Raw genomic sequence first — 21,301 nt, 5'->3', positions numbered from 1 at the left:
GTCAACATCCTAATACATTCTTTGATTATACAGAATACAGTACGGGTGTATACCTGTGATTAGCTTCTCTAAACAAACACGGAAGAACAAACAAGGGCTGTCCTTCGGAACAGTCCCCTTAGGAGGAAATACGCTTATCCCATCTGTACCTCTCTTGATTAAACCATTTCTGCAAAGACTGCTTTAAAATGGACTTTCTAGCCATTTTACAAAACACTCAAGAAAACCATGATTAGCTACAAATTGTTTTTTGACTGATTCCAGAGAAGCAAATGATAAAGATCTGTCACCAGTAAGGACATTTAAAGACTGAGCCACAGGGCTTCCCTGGTGGTGCAGTGGTTGAGAGTCCGCCTGCCGACGCAGGGGATGCGGGTTCGTGCCCCGGTCCGGGAAGATCCCACATGCCGCAGAGCGGTTGGGCCCGTGAGCCATGGCCGCTGAGCCTGCGCGTCCTGAGCCTGTGCTCTGCAACGGGAGAGGCCACAACAGTGAGAGGCCCTCGTACTGCAAAAAAAAAAAAAAAAAAAAAGACTGAGCCACATACCCTGAAGACAATTCCCAAAGAAGAGTTACAGAACTTTTGTCATCGTGGCCTTGTTGGGAGAAGGGGGTCGCCCCAACGTGACTACTTGGAGGCGGTGGTGCTTTCAGTTGCATTTCTCTCCGGCCACATCTGGAGTGTATTATTTATCATTCCTGATAATCATTCTTTTGCTCATCTGGTTGTCATTTTTCATCCTAAACAGTGAACTAAGGAGAAAAAGGGAAGGAAACAAATTCCTGACCCCCATCTGGGTCAGGATCTCATTTCAGATTTCAGCAAATTCCCATGCACAAGTGTCACCAGGGTGGCTAGGCCTTTCTGCTTCCAAGAACCCCGAACCTAGAGACTGGAATGTCGGCACTGATTCTGGTTCACCTCATGGTAACTGCAGACCTACTAAGTGTCACTGGGTCTTTACACGTGGGTTATTCTTTTCAATCCGGGGGTGAAAGACAGTTTTCCTTCCCCGATGGATGGAGTTTGTCATTTCTTTTCCCTGCTACTTGGCCTCAGACTGCACCCTGCTTTGTGGACCTGTTGTCTGGGAGACACTCTGGTTTCCTGGTGCCCACGTCTCATGAGGACATGACTTTGGAGACTATTTTGTCCGTCTCTCTGTCCCCGGGCAAAGCCTCATGAATATTCCTGGTCCTCAGGTTAACTAGCTTAGACTGGTAAACAGAACCCTGACTCAAAAAGGGCACGATGGTGGCCCACCATCACCGCGCGACCTTGGGCGGCGGGGAATGCGGCGACCGTGCACGTCAAATTCTATGTGAATGGCTCCACCTGGAGTTGTGCTCCAGGAGTGGTGAGTGGTTGGTCCCTGGAGCTGAGCAGTGCTGCCACCCAGCAGCCCAGAGATGCTGGCAATTCCGTCAGCTTCGCGCCGCATTCACAGATGAGAAACGTCAGTTCTGACAACTAAAGTGTCAACACCTCAGCCCCCCGAAAAAGGGCTCAAAGTGGAGATCCCCTCCCCTCACGGATGTCTGGGAGATCTAGGCTCAGGCGACAGCTCACCAATCTTCTCTCCATCAACTTCAAAGGCAGCTCCAGCCCCAGGGAGGACTGCGAGGGTACAGAGCAAAGCTGATCCACCCCGAGCTCGGTGTCAGGTGATGTCGCGGGAGCACAGGTCAGCCTGGGCCTAGAAATGGCGGTGAGATGTAGGATCCCTCCTGGCCTAGAGTTTGGGGAGGGATGGGAGCGGTTGTGGAGCCGTGGTCACAGTCCTCACAGTGTAGAGGGAATGTTTACAATTGCCCAAGCCCCTCCCTCCTGGGCCCTCACCTGCAGGCAGAGCCGCCTTAGCCTCCTCACCCACGGCCAAGCCTATCCCACCTGGATATCCTCCTGCAACCTCTGCCAGCCCTGCCCTTCTCTCCTTCCAGCCTCTTTCATACATTTCTTGCCCAAAGAGTTTTTCTGAATAGAGCCCACCGACCTTGGTCATTTTCGCAACATCCCCGCTCAAGCATTCTCTCGACCTGCAGGGTCATTCAGGCCTCACCTCACTGGGACCGGGCTCCTTCGCGTGTGTGTCCAATTCCCCCGATTACGCCAAGACATCCCGACTCAGCAGTTCCCGACGCTCAGCCATCAGAGCCCCAGAGGAGCCACCACATCAAAAGCTTAGACACTAGGACTTGGAGGCGTTAGCTAGTCAACAGCCAGCCTGTCCTGAGGAGACTCCATGCTGGGCACTGCGGTCCCCAAGAGCCTCGGGTCTCATGCAACCAAGAAAGACACATCCATCCCAGATTAGTAAATAACAATAATAGCCCTTACCATGAAGGTGTAGTGAGACCTTTTTTTGTTTGCTTTCGTTTGTTTCTTTGTTTGTTTTGGCCGCCCCCACGCACCACATGGGGGATGTTAGTTCCCCGACCAGGGATCTAACTCGTTCCCCCTGAAGAGGAGGCACTGAAATTGGGAAGCCTTAACCGCTGGACCAGCAGGGAAATCCCGCGTGAATCTTGTGGACAATACATTTCAGAGGTGGGAGAGAGTGCTGTCAACTAGGGTCCCCCCAGAAGACTCCCAGAGGAGGTCAGATAGGAGATGCCCTTGTAGCCCCTCAGAGGCCTCGAGGCTGCAGAGGAATCATCGCGTGGGTTGTTTTGTTTCCCAGAACGCTGGCGGCGGGAGAACGCGCTCCAGCTGGAAGCTGGAGCAGGGCTTCATCACCGAGCAGCTACTCTCTGCCAGGCACTGTGTGGGGCACTAGGAACCCAGTTACAATGAGGGAGTCCATGCCTTCAAAGCTGACAGTCTAGATGGGAAAAGAAACCGTAAGCAGATCTTTGTAAGGCAGTGAAGGATGGACCTCCACCGGTGATACACCTCCCTGGCATCGTGGGGTACCACGCCCACACATAAACCTCTCAGGGGAAAGGGGAGAGGAAGGGGGCAGGGAAGGCATCCTGAAAGGGAGGCTAGTGTAAACTATAAGCGAGTGGTACCCTTCTTCTCCCCACACCCTTCCCAACTGAAGGTCACCTTTCACCTCAAGAAGAAACCATTGGCTTCTTCAACCAAGGTCACAGCGTGCTGTCAACATCCCAGCACTCTCTCACCCACCTGCCCTCTGGGCAGAGTATTCAGACATGAACTGGGATTCCAGCCATATCTGGGGCACCTTCCTATCCCATCTTCCCCACTGTCCATCCCAGCCTGCCAGCATCGTGGCCAGGTGCTCTCTGATTCCCAGGACCCAGGAAGGAAGAGCCTATCATCTCCTAGAATTACATGCTCTGCAGCCTTCCTCCTTCGTGCCTTTGGGGAAGATGCCCCTGCTTCCCCTTCATTCTCCATCCGGATCCAGCTCCCACCTCCCACGGCTGCAGCTGCTCCCTCCTCTCCCCCCTGGAAGAATGCCCCCCTCCCCCACATCCCTCCACAGGGGGAGAGTGGGAGGGAGGCAGCATATGGCCCCATTCTCCTTGGCCTGGGCAGGCTATTTTGGAAATGAGAAAACCCCCTTGCCCTGTCCTCCCCTCTGGGGAACACCCTCCCTCCCCTCTCCACATTCCCCAGAAGTTCTCAGACTGAGATCCGTCCTACTCCTACGTGCAGTTATGTGGTGAAATCACTGCTTTCCTGCCCTGAGGCGCCAAAGCTGGGAAGGGAGCCTACTCAGACCTTTGATGTAGGCACGTTTTAAAAGGCCCACCTGTCCCCTCTCTCTCCCCAGCCCCCAGCCTGAACTGCTGGAGCCCCTCATCACAGCTTTAAATCCCAGGCTACCCCCCAACGTGGCCCAGATCAGGTCACACACATCCTCTCCCGCTGGGGGTAATCAAACCCAACCGTACTCACTTGGGGACATCTGTCTCTGGTGAATAAGGAGAGATCCCAAACTTGAGTGGTTCTGTGACACTTAAAAGCTTCAAGCAGGAAGATCTGCAATTTCTCTTGGAGCAGGGCCTGCGGGGAGGGTCCCTCTGAAACCCTCGTTTGATGTTGTGCTTTCATGGTTGCGGTTTGATCCAGATGTTCCCCACTTGTGGGATTTTCTCTTTGGGAGGGAGGGGCCCTTGGCTGTGAAGATATTTCCATTGTGTGCACATTTAGGTCGAGGTGGCTGGGTGCGGGTGCTCTTCCAGTTGATAACACACCCTGCTCTGGACAACCCTGCCCTTTCCCTCGGGGATCCCATCCTTTCCCTTCGCATCCAAAGACAAGAAGAGGGCATTCACGTAAGGAGGCATTCCCAGCTCCCGTAGGCTTGCTCTGTCGCTGCCTAGACATGGCTCTACCTCTCTGTTCTTCTGGCTCCATAAAACAGAGATGGGGTTGGTTCGCAAAGATGGTTCCCAGATCATGGAAAGAACAGGAGAGGGAATTCAAGAACCAGATTTCTGGCCAAGGAACAAACAATTATCAAAGAAATTGTGAATGGGATTTGCACTGAGAATGATGAGTCAGGGCTCCTAAAGAGGAAGTGGCGGGCTTCCCTGGTGGCGCAGTGGTTAAGAATCCGCCTGCCAATGCAGGGGACACGGGTTCGATCCCTGGTCCGGGAAGATCCCACATGCCACAGAGCAACTAAGCCCGGGTGTCACAGCTACTGAGCCTGCGCTCTAGAGCCCACGAGCCACAACTACTGAAGCCTGCGTGCCTAGAGCCCGTGCTCCACAACAAGGGAAGCCACCGCAGTGAGAAGCCCGCGCACTGCAACGAAGAGTAGACCCCGCTCACCGCAACTAGAGAAAGCCCACATGCAGCAACGAAGACCCAGTGCAGCCAAAAATAAATAAATTAAATAAATAAATTAAAAAAAAAAAAAAAGAGGAAGTGGCCATCCCTCTTTTGGATAATCCTACAAGGGTGGAAGTAAACGTCTCCAGATTCACAGACCCCTCTGCTCCCTCCGAGCTTGAAAAGGTTAAGGCCATCCCTCCCCAACGTCTTCACAGAAACCCTGGGAATCTTTCCTTCCACCTTAAGAGTCTTCAGAAGTTCTTGCTGTCCAGCCTCAGTCACTGCTTGTTGTAGCAGGAGGTGGCTTCCCTGGAGGAAGTGCCTTAGTCACACTCAGTGGTCCTCTAAGACCTCTCAGCGTCCTTCTAGCTGCTTCTGCCTCATGGAATCAAAAGAAAAGCTGTCAACTCTATCAAAAATCAGGTTGCTCCCGGAGCTGTGCTGGTGACCACAGAAACACTGGGATCCTTGCCAGCCCTGTGGAGGTCACAGTCTAAACCAGGCACGTGGATGTTGAGTGATAGAGGCCAGACGGACCAGAGAAACTCCAGCCCTGGAGCTGGACCAAGGCACCAGCCCACAGTGGACCCTAAAGGACTTGCATCAGCCACAAGATTGGGTAAGTGAACTTGACTTAGGGGGAGGGGCCTTCGTGGGGACAGACAAAGCCTAGGAGGCTTGGTGCAGGAAGGGGACATTCAGAGGAGACAAGAGAGTGTGGGACCCACTGAGTGGATGAGGAAGGCTCAGTGCCCGGGAGAACCATGAGAGACAGGCCAGCGGGAGAAGAGAGAACTGGTTCCCCATTGGACTGGAGAGAGGGGAGGGGTGGACAGAGAGGCGGGCACAAGAAGCACAGAGGAGGATGGAGAAAGCTCCACCCACTGTCCCACCTGGAGAATTGGGGCGGCTGTTCCCAGCTCCCCGCGCTCTGTGTAACATCGGGGAAATGCATGTTCGGAGGATCAGCTTCTTCCCCACCGGAGGCCCTGAGGGTCAGTTCTCAGACCTCTCCCTCCCCTTGGACTTTGATCCAGTCACGCACAGATGGGTCAGGTCATGATGGCGAGGGGGCAAGTGGCACTGGGTCTCCCTGGCTTGAATTTTTTCTTATCCCCCCATGTCCTCTCTCTCTTAAGCAATAATTTCTCATTTTGCTTGGTCTTGTATAGCCCATATGTCTCTAGCTCAGAGAACTAAGAAACACTCCATCATTCTTAAGCTGGGCCTTGCCACCTGCAGGCCCCTCCCCTCCCACACATATGTTCACACAACTGGGGCAAGTGGTTAGCTTCCACGCATCCCTCTGGACGCTCTCCCCGAACCATCCTTCTCATCTTTCCGGCTAGAATTAGAACCTTCTCTCCTGCAGGGGGGTGGGGGGGGTATGGTCAGGGTTCTTCACAGCTGGATAGCAGCTGGGAGAGCCCCACCTGTTCTGTGCACTCACAGTGGCTCCCTGGAGGGGACCATGACAAGTGGGAAAGGCGCTGCGAAATAGAGTGCAGGAGGGGGCACCCATGCGGTGGGACTCTCTACCTGGTCTGGTCTGGCCTGAGGGGGAGGTCAGATGCTCAGCAAGGTGTCCTGGGTCTCAGGGAGGTGCTGGAGTACCAGCCCCCTCAGGCCATCTGAAGACTCGGCCTCCCATCTCCTTCTCCTCTGCCTCTCCCACTCACTGTTACTGTGGGATCCACAAATGCTGCCCTCATCCCTCCCTGTGGCTCCCCTTCCACCACCCTAAACCCTTTCACCCATGCCCAAATCATCCCCCTGTAGGGCTGCTACAGTCTGACCCCAACTCCACTCCAGAGACAGCCCTGTTCCCCCACTCCCACTGCTGCTGTAGACGGAGAAACTGAGATGGGACCAGAAGAAATGCTCCCGTCTCCTCTCATGAGAGGCTAGCAGAGCCCCAGCCCGTTCCCAGAATTACCCTTCCCAGGCTGACATGAAGAAGCTGATGGGGGAAGGGCCACCATGCCTGAGACTGGGGCCAGGGGCAGCAATTCCCCCCGCTCTCTCCTTATTAGTCCGTGTAGACCTAAGGGCTTTCCCCAAATGTGAGGGTTCTGCTTTGGTGCCATGGAAGATACGCAGCACCTGCTTGCTTACTCTCCTCTTCAGCTCATCACTGCCAAGACAGAGCTGTCTGGGCAAGCGCCACCCCCAGGACAGGGCTGAGGAGTCTGGGTGGGAGGGCAGAAGTGAGAGACACTTCCTTCGTGTCTCCTGCCAACCCTGCCAGGCTAGAGTGCCACAATCTGGGCCCTGTATGAAACCCACTGGATCAGTTCACTGAAAACCTCCCTGGGGTATATGTGAGGCCTCTGGACTCACTGGAGCTGACAGGGAAGATCATGGCCAGGAAGCAACTGACCCGGAGTATCCACTATATGCTTGGCACGGGCCTGACTCTTGCTGCTAGAGACCCAGAGAAGTACGTATTACAAATCCTGGAGACCTCATGTTTGTACAGAACCCCATAATCTTACCTTCACCCCCGCTCAGACATGTGATCATATGTGGACCTCAGACATGTGAGCTAGACAGAAGAAAGAGCTTCCTTGAGCATGGGTTGTCAACGTTGTACAGTAAAAGCATCAGAAGATCTTTCCTCTTGGAAGGCGGTGAACCAGGAGAGCCCCTGCCTTGCTGCGCCAGGGGTGAGGTATCCTGTCTGCAGGCAGGGGCGTGGCCGACATGACCCCTCAAGATCCTACCCAGGACGAGGCAGAGAGGTGGAGGTTCTAGTTGAGGGGCACGAGGAGGAGGGGACACACAGAGGGACAGACAGACAGAAGGAGGGACTGAGGAGTGAAGCGGGCGTGGGGAGCAGGGCTGGAGAGATGGATGGTCTTGGCTGGACGGGCGGACGACGCCAGGATGGATGGCTGCTGAGTTTTGTTTACTGGCAGCCCCCGGCCCGCCATCGCCGGGGGAGAGGGACGGCGGCTGGCACATCAGAGGGCTCTTAGGGAAGCTCATGGAGATGATTTAGATGGGAATGAATCAGCTCCATATGGATTAAGTGTCCCTGCATATCCCAGGATCTTACAGATGAGGGGACAGGGCAAGGGCGCTGGGGGGAGGGGGAGGAGGGAGCAGCGTGGAGCTGGCGCTGGGAAACAGGCCCGGAGCCAGCTGAAGGTGCCCTCCCAGGGCACGGGCGGGCCCACCTGGCACAGACGCCGTCCTCCCCAGGTCTGTTCACGCCACCGTCTCTCTGGCTTTGTACCCGGCTTTAGGAAACGTCCCTGCCCGTTGCAGCATCCTCTCTGGGTGAGTTTCTGTCTGTCTCCCCTTGCCTCTGTCTCTCTCACTTTCTCTCTGAGTCTTCACGTGTCTTTCCGTCTTCATTTTTCTGTCCCTATCCTTCCCTGGCCTTCTTCCTCACACTGTTCGTGCCTCTCCTTCTACTCCCCACCCGCCTCTTTCACTAGAGGTGTGAATGGCGTGCAGCTGACACACAGTTCCTGTTCCCTCCAGCCCTTAGCTCTGCTTAGCTCTACCCTCCCTCTGCTGCAGGCATTGCTGCCTGCTCTCTCCTGGGACCCTCAGGTTTGGAGTCGGATGGGGGAACCAGGAAGGTGGTCTGAAAAATGACTTTTTGGGAAAGAGTCATTCCCACCCGGCCCTCAGCCCTTCCTTCTCCCAGTGCCAGAGGCAGCTCGGATGGGGGCCCACGCTCGGCACACTAGGGCAGGTTGAGCAGACGATGAGTCCGCGGGTCATCTGCTGGCTGTGGGGTAATCGGAGCCACCAGCTCCCGCAGCCCCGCCCGTGCCCCGGCTGGGGGGCCCTGGAGCTGACTTTGGTTATGAAGCTGGCTGCCATGTGCATGACCTGGATCAGAGCACAGGGTAGTCATATATGACAATTGCTTGAAATATCACAGCCGCTCTCCCCCCACCCCCACTGGTGATCTATGGGCTGCGTGCCCTGTAAAAATTATTTATCGGGGCCTATGAGTGTCCTGATTTAGTGCTGCTGCCTCTGGGGCCGAGGGGCCTGCCTGTCCGCCGGAGCCTAAGCGTTAAACAACGCTAAAAAGTTAAACGGCCAGCGTTGGGGGCTCACTCGAGGAGGCGCCATAAAGCTGTCGGAGCTGCTTAAATCAGCAGCGAGGATTCCCGGGGACATCTTCTCACCATATGCCACAAGCCAAGAAGGCTCTCCTCACCCTTCTGCGCTCACCCAAACCCAGCGGCCCACACAGGCCCAGGCCCAGAGCAGAGGAGGTCAAGGCCGGCCTCCTGCAGGCCTTCCTCCAGCGTCACCTGCGCAGGGTCCGAGAGGGTAAGAGGCCACGTGTCCAGCCCTCTGCCTCTGGCCAGCGGTTTCCTCGTTCAGATCCAGATTTTAAGGACTTCCCGCAAAAGGCAACACGGCAGCCTCTTCCAGTGGCCCGTGCGGGGCAGTGCTTCCCTGGTGTCTCACTTCAATCTGTGTTTCTGTGGAGCGAATCCGCAGGAGCTCAGTGGCTTCTCGCTCGGGTTTGGCGAGGGTGTTCTGTCCAAGCCAGCCTGTGACCTCTGGCCTGCTTTGTGACCCCACCTCCTCCCACTCACACAGCTCTCGGAGGATCAGAGCCCCACTCTTTGATCACTCCCCTCAGGCTGGCACCCCCGGGTGCTCACAGACAGTTTTCCTGGCCGAACCCCAGTCCATGCTGCCACCGCCCGGCCGCCGCCAAGTAAGCGAGAGGGAGGTGGGTCTCCACAGGCTGCCTATCACGCCTTCTTTCAGCGGCAGTAAAACTCACCTCTTAAAACCTCTGCTTGGGTCCCTAATATTTGCCTGGCTATATATCTCCAGTGATATATGGACAGAAATTGCTCGTAAACGGCTATAAAACCTCTCAGTTGAGCCGGGGTGGAGGCGAGCGAGGGTGGGCACGGCCCAGACTGCAGGAGGATTGGAAGCCAAGACACTCCACTGAGCATCCCAAACGACCCCAGATCCCAGGGCCGAGGGGCCAAGTGTGAGGCCCTCAGGGGAAGGAGGGAGGGAGGAGACCCAGAGGAAGATCTTCAAGGCCCTCAGGAGGTATTATGGGGCCGTCTCACCTGGCTGCTCCAGTGATGTGCTGTGTGGCCTTGAGCACGTCACTCAGCGGCTCTGTGCCACGGTTCCCATCTCTAGGAGGATAACGATACCCACCCAGGCTCGTTGAGGAAACTCACAGAGAATTAATCTGTCCTTCGTAAACGAAGGAGGTTGCATATATTGGGCATTACCCCCCAGGTGGCTATGGTGTCTTTAGAAGGTCTACTACGTGCTGCATCCTTCACCTAACCATCTCTAAGCCTGACCACGGCCTGCCGCCTAGATATTGCATGCTGTGGGTGTGAACCCTGAGATTCACAGAAGTGCACACAGGGAGTCAGTTCCCAGGAACCGATCCCAGGGCTGGTGCCCTTTCCACACATGAGAATGAAATCCCGGCAACAGGAGGGATAACAGCTAAGACACTAGAGGGACTTCCAAACAAGGACGTTGGGGGTGTTAGGAGGCCTTTTCTCCTGGGTCCCTCCCCTTCCCCAGGGTGCAGGCCTTTCGCCTTCCAACACTTCTAGTCCAGTCTCCCCAGGGCCCAAGGATTCCTGCTGAGTATTCCCAAGCACTATACCCCATCTCCTGGAGAAATTGCTCCCAAAGTGGAAGGGGAAACCACGGGCTTTGTGGGAGGCCAGCGCCCTCCACCCAGGAGACCAGGAGACACGGGTCCTGGGTGCGCCAGGGGAGGAACAGCCTTCTTGGGGGCAGGTCAGCAGGTACAGACGGAGACGGCCACAGACCCGGAGTCCCTAGCCCAGCGCCCCCATCAGCCCCAGCCCCTGCGCATCCCAGGCCCTAGATGCCTCTTTTCTCCGTGACTCCCAGCCCTCCTCTGCCCTCCACCCTGTGTCCCCTCTGGTTACCCTACACTCTCCCTCTCCCACAGCATCCCCCTTAGAGCCACTGCTCCCCCTTCCGGTTATTCCACCCCCTGCACCCCCACCCCAGTGTCCCTCCAGCACCCGGCCGCCCCTTCCCTCCACCATGAGCCCTAGTTCTCTTCGTCCTCTTTCCCAAGTCCCTTTAATTCCTGGTGTCTCCCTGTGGTCACCCATCCTTTCCCTCCCTCCTGGTGTCTCCCTTGCTCCCCGGATGCCCCTTCCCCCCATGATCCCCAGCCCCTACACTTCCCCTAGTGAGCCTCTTGTGTCTTCTCACCTGCCCTCCAGGACCCTCAACCCCCGGGCTGCCCTTTGTCCCCTTCTTGTGATGAAGCAGGACAAACAGTAGGAAGGCCACCCTCTGCCCCACACCTCCCTTTCCCTGGTGGCTCCCACCCCCAACCCCACTTTTCCTTAAGTTTCCAGATCAACCTTCCTCCAATAATAATGATAAAGCAGGAAGCCGGGCCGGAGGACAGTGCAGATTTTTCTTCTTGACACGGAGTTTCCGATTAAAGGCAAAAGGACATAAATCCTCCTGCGTAATTGCTGTGCTCCAGCTCGGAGCCACTCAAAGGGGAGGCTCCCACCCCTCTGCCCCTGCCCCTGGGAGCCCCACCCCCATCCTGAGCCGGGCTCAGTCCCCAGAGCCTGGGGCTGGGCTGGGAAGGGGCAAGGCAGTGGCAAGGGAGAGGCATAAACCCAGCAGGGGCCTGCCTTTCCCTTCCAGGGGTCCCAGCCCATGGCCCGCCTCTAAGCGCCTTTCCCCCGGCCCCAGGCAGCCCCTGAACCCCTCACAATGACAGCATGCTTTATATTTTGTCAAAGCTTCTCAGCATGCGTGATCTCATTTGATTCTTGTAAAGGACTTGAAAATTATTAAACAAATATCAGACGGAGGAAGGGGCCCGAGTGATCAGCCAGTGCAACTCCAGACGGAGGAAGGGGCCCCGAGTGATCAGCCAGTGCAACTCCCCTCGGTTTAGGGAAACTCAGGCTGTTTAAGGGACTGGCCTGTGGCAGAGCTGTCCTAGCCCCTCAGAACTTGCCTTCTCACACACCAGGAGGGGCTGACACTGCTGAAGTCTATTACATTGGGGCCCAAATATCCCCCTCCCAAGGGGTGTTCTCACCCACCATAGAAGCTTTTTAAAAATCAAGAATGCTTGCTTCGGGCTTCCCTGGTGGCGCAGTGGTTGAGAGTCCGCCTGCCGATGCAGGGGATGTGGGTTTGTGCCCCTGTCCGGGGGAAGATCCCACATGCCGTGGAGCGGCTGGGCCCGTGAGCCATGGCCGCTGAGCCTGCGCATCCGGAGCCTGTGCTCCGCAACGGGAGAGGCCACAGCAGTGAGAGGTCCACGTACCGCCAAAAAAAAAAAAAGAACGCTTGCTTCATCCCCTATGATTAGGGAAAGAAGACACTATTAGCGTGTGTGAACTGCTCAAGGCTGAGGGCTAAGGGCAGAGCCTGGAGTCCCCATACCTCCTGCCTCCACCTCCACGCTCATCCTCAGAATTTTACCCCCAGAGATTCTAACCTCTGGTGACTCTGCAGCTTGGACTCTCAGCCTGGCCAGGGAATCTGTCTCCCCCACAGTCAGAGCCGCAGAGCCCGCCCAGAGCCCTCCTCAACTCTGCCCCTCCCTTCTTTTCCATCCCACTGCCCACTCTCCTCCTCCACGAAGCCCTCCTGATTTGAAACCCTTGCTTCTCCTCTGTTTCTCCCTGCACTGAACAACCCCTTCCAGCTATTCCTTAATCAGGTCCTAGACGTGAGTCTCTTCTCTCATCAGACTAACGGACTGGGCCTGTGTGTCCTCCCTCTGAACTGCCATTTTCCAACCCTCCCATCATCTTCCCCTCCCATACCCTCCCCCGATCCACGCCCAAAACATCTGTACGGTAGACATGTGTACAGATGTGTGTCCGGGGAACCCAGCAATCCTGTCTCCTTTTATATCAGTGGACATTTCCACAGAAGCCCCAGGATGCCCACATCAGGTGTAAACCATCATGGCTTCTGGGCTTCCCTGATCCTATGGGGCCATGCAGTCTGCTGTCCTCCCAGACCCCCCTCTTCCCCCGAATCTCAAGGGAGGAGGGTCCTTGAGCTGAGACCAAGGAAAAGAGAAGCCACATCTGTCACATCCTCATTCTGCTTACCCATCTCTGAGTAAACCTGGGCCCAACCGATTCAGGCAGGGCCTCCCAAGGTCTAACCTCTAGGCCTCCTGCTTGAGCTCCTTGGACATCCTGACAAGTTGGCAGATGACCAGGTCCCTCTCCCGGGCCCTGACATCCTGCAGGCACCAACCAACCCACATCCGTGCCCTGTGCACCCACACTTCCCTCTGCCACAGCGAAACTGAGTGGGACAAGGTCAGTGAGGGCTTTGGAGTCTGCAGGAAGAATGTCCTGTCTAGGTCAGGAAAGAAAACATGTGCAGGGGTGCAAGAACACCAGCTTGGGAGGCTTAGGCGCCCCTGCAGAGAGCCTGGGTTGGGGTTCCTGTGCCGTGCTTGGCGTGGCACTGTGGCACTGCCTGGGCCGGGTAGTCTTGGGTGTTACCATAGGTTTTGGGATGTTAGTTTCGATTCTGGACGCTGGTGTAAGGTTTAGGAGATTATGGTGGGTTTTCTGGGTTTTCTGGTAGGGTTTCTCAGGGATTTCTGTAGGGTTAATCTAAAAGGCCAAGAGCCCATGCTTCTTCCTGGGCCTGGACAGGGGAGAGAGTCAAGGCCGTAAAAGAAGCAGGGGGTGAGGTAGCCCAGGTTTCCAGAAGAGGGGGATAATCTGAGGGAGGCTGTGCTCCACCCCATCTTGGCGTTCAGCTCCCAAACCCTGGCCAACAGCCTCATTTACTGACAGAGAGGGCCTGGGAGTGATTGCTGGCCGGAGACTAGGCATGGTCCCGGCTTTCTGTAGGGACGAAGGACCAGGGAGAGGGGCTCCGGCAGCAGGAGGGTCTTCCTGGTTGTGTGTCCCTAACATCACCCAGGATCTTGGACCCCACCTCAATCCGAGAGCCACGCTTGGGTGCTGCTGAGGCAGGGGGAAATCTGGAGGAAAAAGATACAGACCCTTCTCCCTGGAGACCCCAGTCTTCCAGGGCTGATAGGCCTTCAGCTTGGACCCAGGCAAATAAATGGAGAACTGTCCTTGCAGCGTAACAATGGGAAACTTCCTGAGAGATGGGGGTGTGGGGCAAGGATTGGGCAGAGAGGTGGGAAGGGAAGGGGTCCCCAGCAGGAACAGGCGGAGGGCCATTTCAGAGAAGAGCAAGGATGAGGGGGAGCTCTAGCCCCAGAGACTTAGGGAGGGGAGAGAAGAGCCATCACTCTGTATCCATCATTCACACAGCAAACATTCAGGCACGGCACCAGGACGCACAGAGATGAATTAGGGAGACAGGGGCAGCAACTGGAGAGGTTCCCAGAAGCTTGTTTCCTCCCCTCAACCTCGCCGAGTTCTCCAGGTCCGTTCTAGCTAAGCGTCTACCTCCATGCCTCTCTAACCCTAAAGATGTCCATTATCCATAATTCTAGCTTCCTACTTCCTCAGGGCCCACCCCTGCCCCAGCCCTTGTCATAGTCCCTGCCACTCAAATATGCCAGTCTGGGCAGACTTCGGAGCGTCTTCTGGGCCACAGTGACAGCAGGAGGGATTGGGGTTAGACATTCTAAGCACCTTCCCAAGCAGCAGGGAGGAGGAGATCGGAGGAGCCCAGCGGGAGGCCAAGGAACCGGGCCTGAGATCCTCAGGCCAGCTCTGCATTGCGCTGAGAGAGGCATCATTCATCCGCCCAGGGGCGGAGATGGGGCAGGGGGAGGGGAAGGAAAAACACCCACAGCCCATTAACCTACTTTTGCAACTTCATTAAAACAGAGTCTCCGACACGTAACCATAAATTGTCTTCCGAGGAGGAAGCCAGATCCAACATCCAGTTCTAGCGGTGAAGCCGCTGAGAAGAGGCTGGAATAACCAGGGTGGAAGGGACACTAGTTATGGGGAGGGGGCGTGGGTCACTGAGTGGCTGGGCCGGTTGGGCTCCCTACTGCAGGATCTCCTAGGTGGGCAGGCCACTGGGTGAGGGACAAGGAGGGGATTTTCTATAATATTATACAGCTGCTGGGCTTCCCTGGTGGCGCAGTGGTTGAGAGTCCGCCTGCCGATGCAGGGGACACGGGTTCGTGCCCCGGTCCGGGAAGATCCCACATGCCGCGGAGCGGCTGGGCCCGTGAGCCATGGCCGCCGAGCCTGCGCATCCGGGGCTTGTGCTCCGCAACGGGAGAGGCCACAGCAGCGGGAGGCCCGCGTACCGCAAAAAAAAAAAAAAAAATTATACGGCTGTTGCCCTGATCAAGAACCCTCACAGCAACAAAACTGATTTACTGTATAGCACAGGGAACTATATTCAGTATCTTATAATAAACTATAATGGAAAAGATTTTTTTAAAAGAATATAGATAGTACACATATATATGTATAACTGAATCACATTGCTGTGCACCTGAAACGAACACAATATTGTAAATCAACTATACTTCAATTAAAATAAAAAAGAACCCTCATAGCTTCCTGGAGTCCCTCGTAACAAATCTAAAAGCTCCTCTCAGCTTTTCAAAGCCTCATTCAAGAAGCCCCGTTCTGCCCCGAAGCCCCCTTCTCCGAGGCGTGCCCTGAGCATTACACCGACAGCCTGAGTACAGCAGACACCAGCAGCCTCCAGACAGGGTGAGGCTCTCACCACCCTGGCTAAACAGGTGGCCTGGTCCAGCAGAACGAACACCAGCCCAGGGGTCAGTGAGGCTGGGCTCCCACTCCCCAGCTGACGGATCTGGATCCGGTCCTCATGGGAGCAGTGACTGAGTGCCCAGGCCCTGGAGGGGGACTGCCAGCGGTCCAGTCTGACTTTGCCATTGCAGGACCTCGGCCAAGTTATTTCACCTCACTGTCCCTTAGTGATCTGACGGGAATGATGACATCTCATAAAATCATTGAATCTTAAATGGGACGACCCCTGGAAAACACACAGCACTTAGGACCTGGCACATCCTAGTACATTATTATGTATTTATTGATCTAGGGCTTCACGGGCCTGAAAAGGACCTTGGAGTTCATGGAATCCGATCATTGAGTTTTACAGATGAGGAAACCACGACCCAGAGAGGGGAAGTGACTTGGGTCAGAATCAGAACCCAGATTTCCTTTTCCCCAGTCCAAGATCTTCCACAAAATGTCCTCTCTGGGCCTCAGTGTCTCTGTTTATGTAATGAAGGTATTAGAGTAGACCAGCGGTTTCCTTCTTTTACAATTATTTATTATTATTATATTATCACTATTATTATTATTGCCTTAGAACCACTTTTCAAACACTATGCCTCATATGCAAAGGTGGACTAGGTCTGGAGAAAACAGTGCAAGAGCAGGAGGTAGTCTGGAACCTGAGCAGTGGTCCCTCCTTCTGCCCCAGCAGCAGCCCCAGAGGCCCACCAGAGAAACAGGGGGTCACAGAGCCCAAGCCAAGCCCCTGGCTGGATGACCTTAGGGCGTCTGCCACTGGCACTCTGGGAGGCTGGTGCCCCAGAAAGAGCAAGAACCCTTTCAAGCCCCACTGGGAGAAGAAGATGGGCCTGAAAAGAGACTGTGGTGATAAGGTTGTTTCTACATCATCTCTGCGCAGAAAAGCGTGGAGGGCGGGATGCAGGGAGTGGACCAGAGGCCCAGGTATACACCACGCTGAGTACCTCCACCCTCTCCATGCCTCCCAGCTCTGAGCCCCCCCGCACTCCCACAATAGCTGCAGCCCAAGAAAACATGGTCATAAAACAGACATTTGCTTTAATTTTCACTTGAAGGGGCAATTTAGCACAGGCTGTTTGCAAGCTGTCGGAATTCTTTACGAGGTTCTATCATGTTTTCCCAAAATGGTCCCCCCAAGCGGCTTCCTGGGGTCAAAGTTCATACATAACTATTTAGGGGGAAAAGGGGTTGGAGAGAGCATGGGAAATTGTGAAGAGTGGAGAATATATATTTTTAAAATCAGATCAAGTGTGGCTGGGAGGGACTTCCCTGGTGGCGCAGTGGTTAAGAATCCGCCTGCCAATGCACGGGTTCGAGCCCACATGCTGCGGAGCAACCAAGCCCATGTGCCAAAACTACTGAGCCGGCGCGCCACAACTACTGAAGCCCGCATGCTCTAGGGCCCACGTGCCACAACTACTGAGCCCGCGTGCTGCAACTACTGGAGCCCATGCTCGGCAACAAGAGTAGCTCCCGCTCACTGCAACTAGAGAAAGCCCATGCACAGCAACAAAGACCCAAAGCAGCCAAAAATAAATAAAATTTAAAAAAAAGAAAAAAAGAGTGGCTGGGAAAATAAGAGCAAGAGAAAGCCAGGCCAGGACAGCCGCTGATCGGAGGCGAGTGCTGTGTGACTTTGCCCAGCCCTCTGCCCTCTCTGGGCCTCCCACAAGCAGAGGCCAGTCCTGTTCATAAAAATGAAACACTGTGACTCAGCCCCTACCTCGAGGGCCCTCACACACTTATTCATAATGACATGGATACTCGATTCACAACCAAACCAACCTCGCTGAGACCTGATTGGCATTTCTGCTTCGGGCTCTCGCCAGCTCTTACTCCCAGAAACTGCAGCCCCACACACTGCTGACCCTACTCTGTCCTCAGGGTCCCCCTCTTGGTCCCCGTCCCCCACTGGTGCTAGATTTTACTAGATCCTCCCAGCTGCTCCAAGGAGGGGAAAAGTCACTAACCCAACTCCTCCCAAAGCTGGATTTGGTTCCTCTTCCTCAATTTTCCCACAGTCCATCCCCTCTTCCCTCAAGAGCCCTGAGCTGAGAGGCGTCAGTAGGAATAAACCTCCCACATCATAAACAGAGCAGCTGCTCCCGGGTCTGGATGCACGGAGGTCCTTGGAGATCACAGAGTGGGGAGGGGCTGGGAAGCTGGACCCTGGGATCCCCTGAACATACTCCAGGTCCCCTTCAGCTCCCTGTGAAGAAAGTTTCCTGCCTCTAAGGTCTTGTAGAGGCTGGGGCACGGGGGCTTGGGGGGCGAACTCTGGGGCCTTCATCCAACCCTCTCCCAGGGGTGACATGGGAAGCGAAGGGGAGACGGAGGCCATAATGTAGGACAGGGGTCTTTCCTCACTCAAGACCCCTCCCCCTTCCTCACACTTCTGAGGAATTTTCCTGGCCACTTTAGACAACTCCAGCCTCAGTATTCCCAGGGAAGGGTGATGAGGCAACAGGGACGTATCTCAGGCTGGGAGAGATCCCAGAGGTCAGGTCAGATGGGGGGCAGGATGGCTTGGAGACTATGGGAGCCCGGGGTGTGGGAAATCCTGCCATCCCTGCATAGCTGCATTTGCATAGGAGACTCCCCCCGAGGAGCTAACTAGAAGCTCACCCGGCATTCTGCAGCCCAGACCACCCAGCAGGGACCCAACTAAAGCCTGTTGCCAAGCACCCCCAGCTGATTGCAGGAGAGGTGAGCATGGGTTCTCCCAGGCAGTAATCAAGGAGAGAAGAAACAGAGCAGAACCCTCGCGAGAGGACCTGAGAAGGGAAGAGGACCCAGACACACCACTCCCCAGACAACTGAGTCCCTAGATGTACTGTGTGTATGAAGTAAGCTTCCACAGACTTAATCTTCTCTGATGCCAAAAAGAAGCCTGAAATATCAATCCTATTGTTCATATAAATAAATTGAGGGTGCAAGAGGTAGAGGAAGTAGTCCAAAATCACATGGATCTGTCTAGACCTGACACCAACCTGGTTTCTCCCTGGGTCAGGAACTCTCTGGACCCTCGAGTTTAATTGCCACTGAGTTAGTTACCACCCTCAGCCTCCTTACCGTCTATACTGGAAAGGGCTATATGTGCACCTACCTGAGGATGTTCGTCTCCATCCTCACCACAACAGAAATACAGAATCTTAAAGTAGGCAGGTCTAACCTCCTCATGGTACAATTGGGAAACTGAGAGGACAAGCTGCTTGGAGGTCTAACCTCCTCATGGTACAATTGGGAAACTGAGAGGACAAGCTGCTTGGAGGTCTAACCTCCTCATGGTACAATTGGGAAACTGAGAGGACAAGCAGCTTGGAGGTCTAACCTCCTCATGGTACAATTGGGAAACTGAGAGGACAAGCTGCTTGGAGGTCTAACCTCCTCATGGTACAATTGGGAAACTGAGAGGACAAGCAGCTTGGAGGTCTAACCTCCTCATGGTACAATTGGGAAACTGAGAGGACAAGCTGCTTGGAGGTCTAACCTCCTCATGGTACAATTGGGAAACTGAGAGGACAAGCTGCTTGGAGGTCTAACCTCCTCATGGTACAATTGGGAAACTGAGAGGACAAGCTGCTTGGAGGTCTAACCTCCTCATGGTACAATTGGGAAACTGAGAGGACAAGCTGCTTGGAGGTCTAACCTCCTCATGGTACAATTGGGAAACTGAGAGGACAAGCTGCTTGCTCGGGGTCACAAAGTCAGGAAGAGCCAAAGCAGGAGCTTGATTCAATTTGGACAGATGCTCTTCCCCGGAGCCAGGCTCTCAGCTGTTTACACACAGATTCCAGGTACCATGTTGGCACCAGGGAAATAAAGATGGATAAATACAGGCCCTGCCTGGAGAGGCTCAGTAGTGGGGAAAAAGGGCCCTCCCCCCAGCCTATAGAAAGACTTATCCTCCAAATGTCAAGGACACGCTAAGGAAGAAGTTGCTGTAAGCTGAGGCCTTGAGTCAAGAAGGCCTCCTGGAGGAGGTGTATCTACCCCAGCAGAGATGTGAGTGGGAAGAGGGCACGTCCCCCGGTGATCCTGGAGGAAATGTAAGTGCGTACGACCTTTCTTTCGGAAGATACTCCCGTTGGAGGATTATGGGAGACTGGGCTGGGAAGTCAGGCTGGGACCAGATCAGAGAAGACCTTGAATGCTAGGACAGAGAGTCTGAGCCTCGTCCATGGGCACCGGGGAGTCATGGAAGGTTTTCACCCGGGTTAGGAGGGGGGGACCCACGCGAAGGAGTTTCTTAGTGAATTTACCCTGGAAGCAGCTCACAGGGCAGACTGCCGGAGAAAATGTGTCAGTGTATCTGTGTGTTGTCTCTTGGGGCGAGTGTGTGTGTGCATGTGTGCACATGTTAGTATGATGCTAAGATCAGGAAAACCTAGTTTCAAAAACCGCCCTGGTCTGCTTTTGGGGAGATGATGGAACACCGGCTCCCCGCCCCTTCCGTCTCCCTCGTAAGCCGCCCTGAATGGGCAGAAGCCTCGCCACCTCCTCCAGACACTCCTCGAGCCTGCACCCAGCAGGCCCAGGAAGAAACCCTCTGAGAAGCAGACACACACCCAGGAACAGAGTAAGCATCTCCTCGCCTGAGACTTCCCCCAAATCTCACAACAGTAGTGAAGGACACCCGGGACACTAGGAAAGGGCAGGGGAGGGGGAGGGCTGACCGTTCAGCAGCCCATGAGCTCAGAAGGGCAGGGAGAGTCCAGTGGTGGGGGACAGTTCAGCCAGCAGGGACCCATGTAAACACAGAGAGGAGGGACATGCTCTGGAGAGAGAGAAGTAGAGACCCCTCGGAAGAGGGGTCACCGGAGGCCTTGGGAGCCCACCTGCCCCTCGCCTTCCTGCACACCATCCTCACTGCAGGCACTGGCTGAAGCAGGAGGAAGAGATGTCTCACCAGGACAGCTGTTCTATTTTGTCCTCCTCTGGGACCCAGTGTGCCAGCGGCTCAGGCTACCTCTTCCCCCTGTTCCCTTAGCTGAGAGACCCCCAGTGGTGTGGGGACCGTGACTAATGAATCCCAGTGGGGCTGTCATTACTGAGACCTGCAGTATCCATTAACAGTGATCAGCGATTATCACAGCCACTGCCCCCAAGGGGAGGGGGCTGGTAGCCAGGATTCCTGCTGCTATTCACCAGCTCTGCTCACCCTTCCCAGGTTTCTCTTCTTGAATCCCATGGAGAATCCTAATTTGGGGATTCACAGGATCTCGGAGTCAGGACAAATCTCGGAGAGGTCCCATTCCCTCTGTAGCCACCTGTTTGCCCACCTCTGGCCCAGGCGCTCGAGCCCACCAGGCATCCCCCGCACTGGCGATCTGTTAAAATGTGCGTCTGCCCCCTGAGACCTTGGTGCCGCTGTGGAGAAGCCTGATGGAGCTCTGCCACCTTTACAGTCCTGAGCTCTTCCCCATGCCTCCCCAAGCAGGCCCAGACACAGAGCCTCCCACATTGATCTATGATAAGCTCAACTGCCGAGTCCAGGGTCACCCAATCCCCTCACTCCGAGAAGCCCTTCCAAATTCTACCTCCAGCCCAGCTACTCTAGCTCCAGCCTCCTTCTTCTGCAGCTGTTTTCTGTGAGCCTCCCACCGGGCAGAAAAAGGATGATCTCATTCGCCTTCTAAGAAGTCTTCCAAACCTCTGCCTCCACATTTCCGACTTTTGTGCAAGTGTTTCTTGTCCCTGACTGCCAGAAAGTTCTCCTCGATATTTAACTTGAACCTTACTCTCGGTGGGGCAGACGTGGAGAAAGGTCGTTTATTCAAAGTATCCCAGCTTCCCAGGTCGC

The 21,301-nt window shown here is 55.1% G+C and overlaps 1 long non-coding RNA gene across 12 annotated transcripts in view; it reads right to left on the bottom strand.

Annotated features, from left to right (window-relative positions):
• The window catches only part of LOC109552094 (uncharacterized), a 39,298-nt gene extending 19,403 nt beyond the window's left edge, over positions 1-19,895 (bottom strand). For 8 of the 12 annotated variants that reach the window (XR_012324372.1, XR_012324370.1, XR_012324375.1 and 5 more), the window contains exon 1: positions 548-2,050. This is a non-coding gene — a long non-coding RNA (uncharacterized lncRNA). Of the gene's footprint in view, positions 1-547 lie in introns of all 12 variants that reach the window. The other 4 variants (XR_012324376.1, XR_004528945.2, XR_004528946.2 and 1 more) reach the window with 4 other exon arrangements.
• Between the last annotated feature and the right edge of the window lie 1,406 nt (positions 19,896-21,301).

This window comes from Tursiops truncatus, chromosome 11 (assembly GCF_011762595.2).
Source record: "Tursiops truncatus isolate mTurTru1 chromosome 11, mTurTru1.mat.Y, whole genome shotgun sequence".
Taxonomy (NCBI): Eukaryota; Metazoa; Chordata; class Mammalia; order Artiodactyla; family Delphinidae; genus Tursiops; species Tursiops truncatus.
This window is presented reverse-complemented; position numbering and strand designations above follow the sequence as displayed.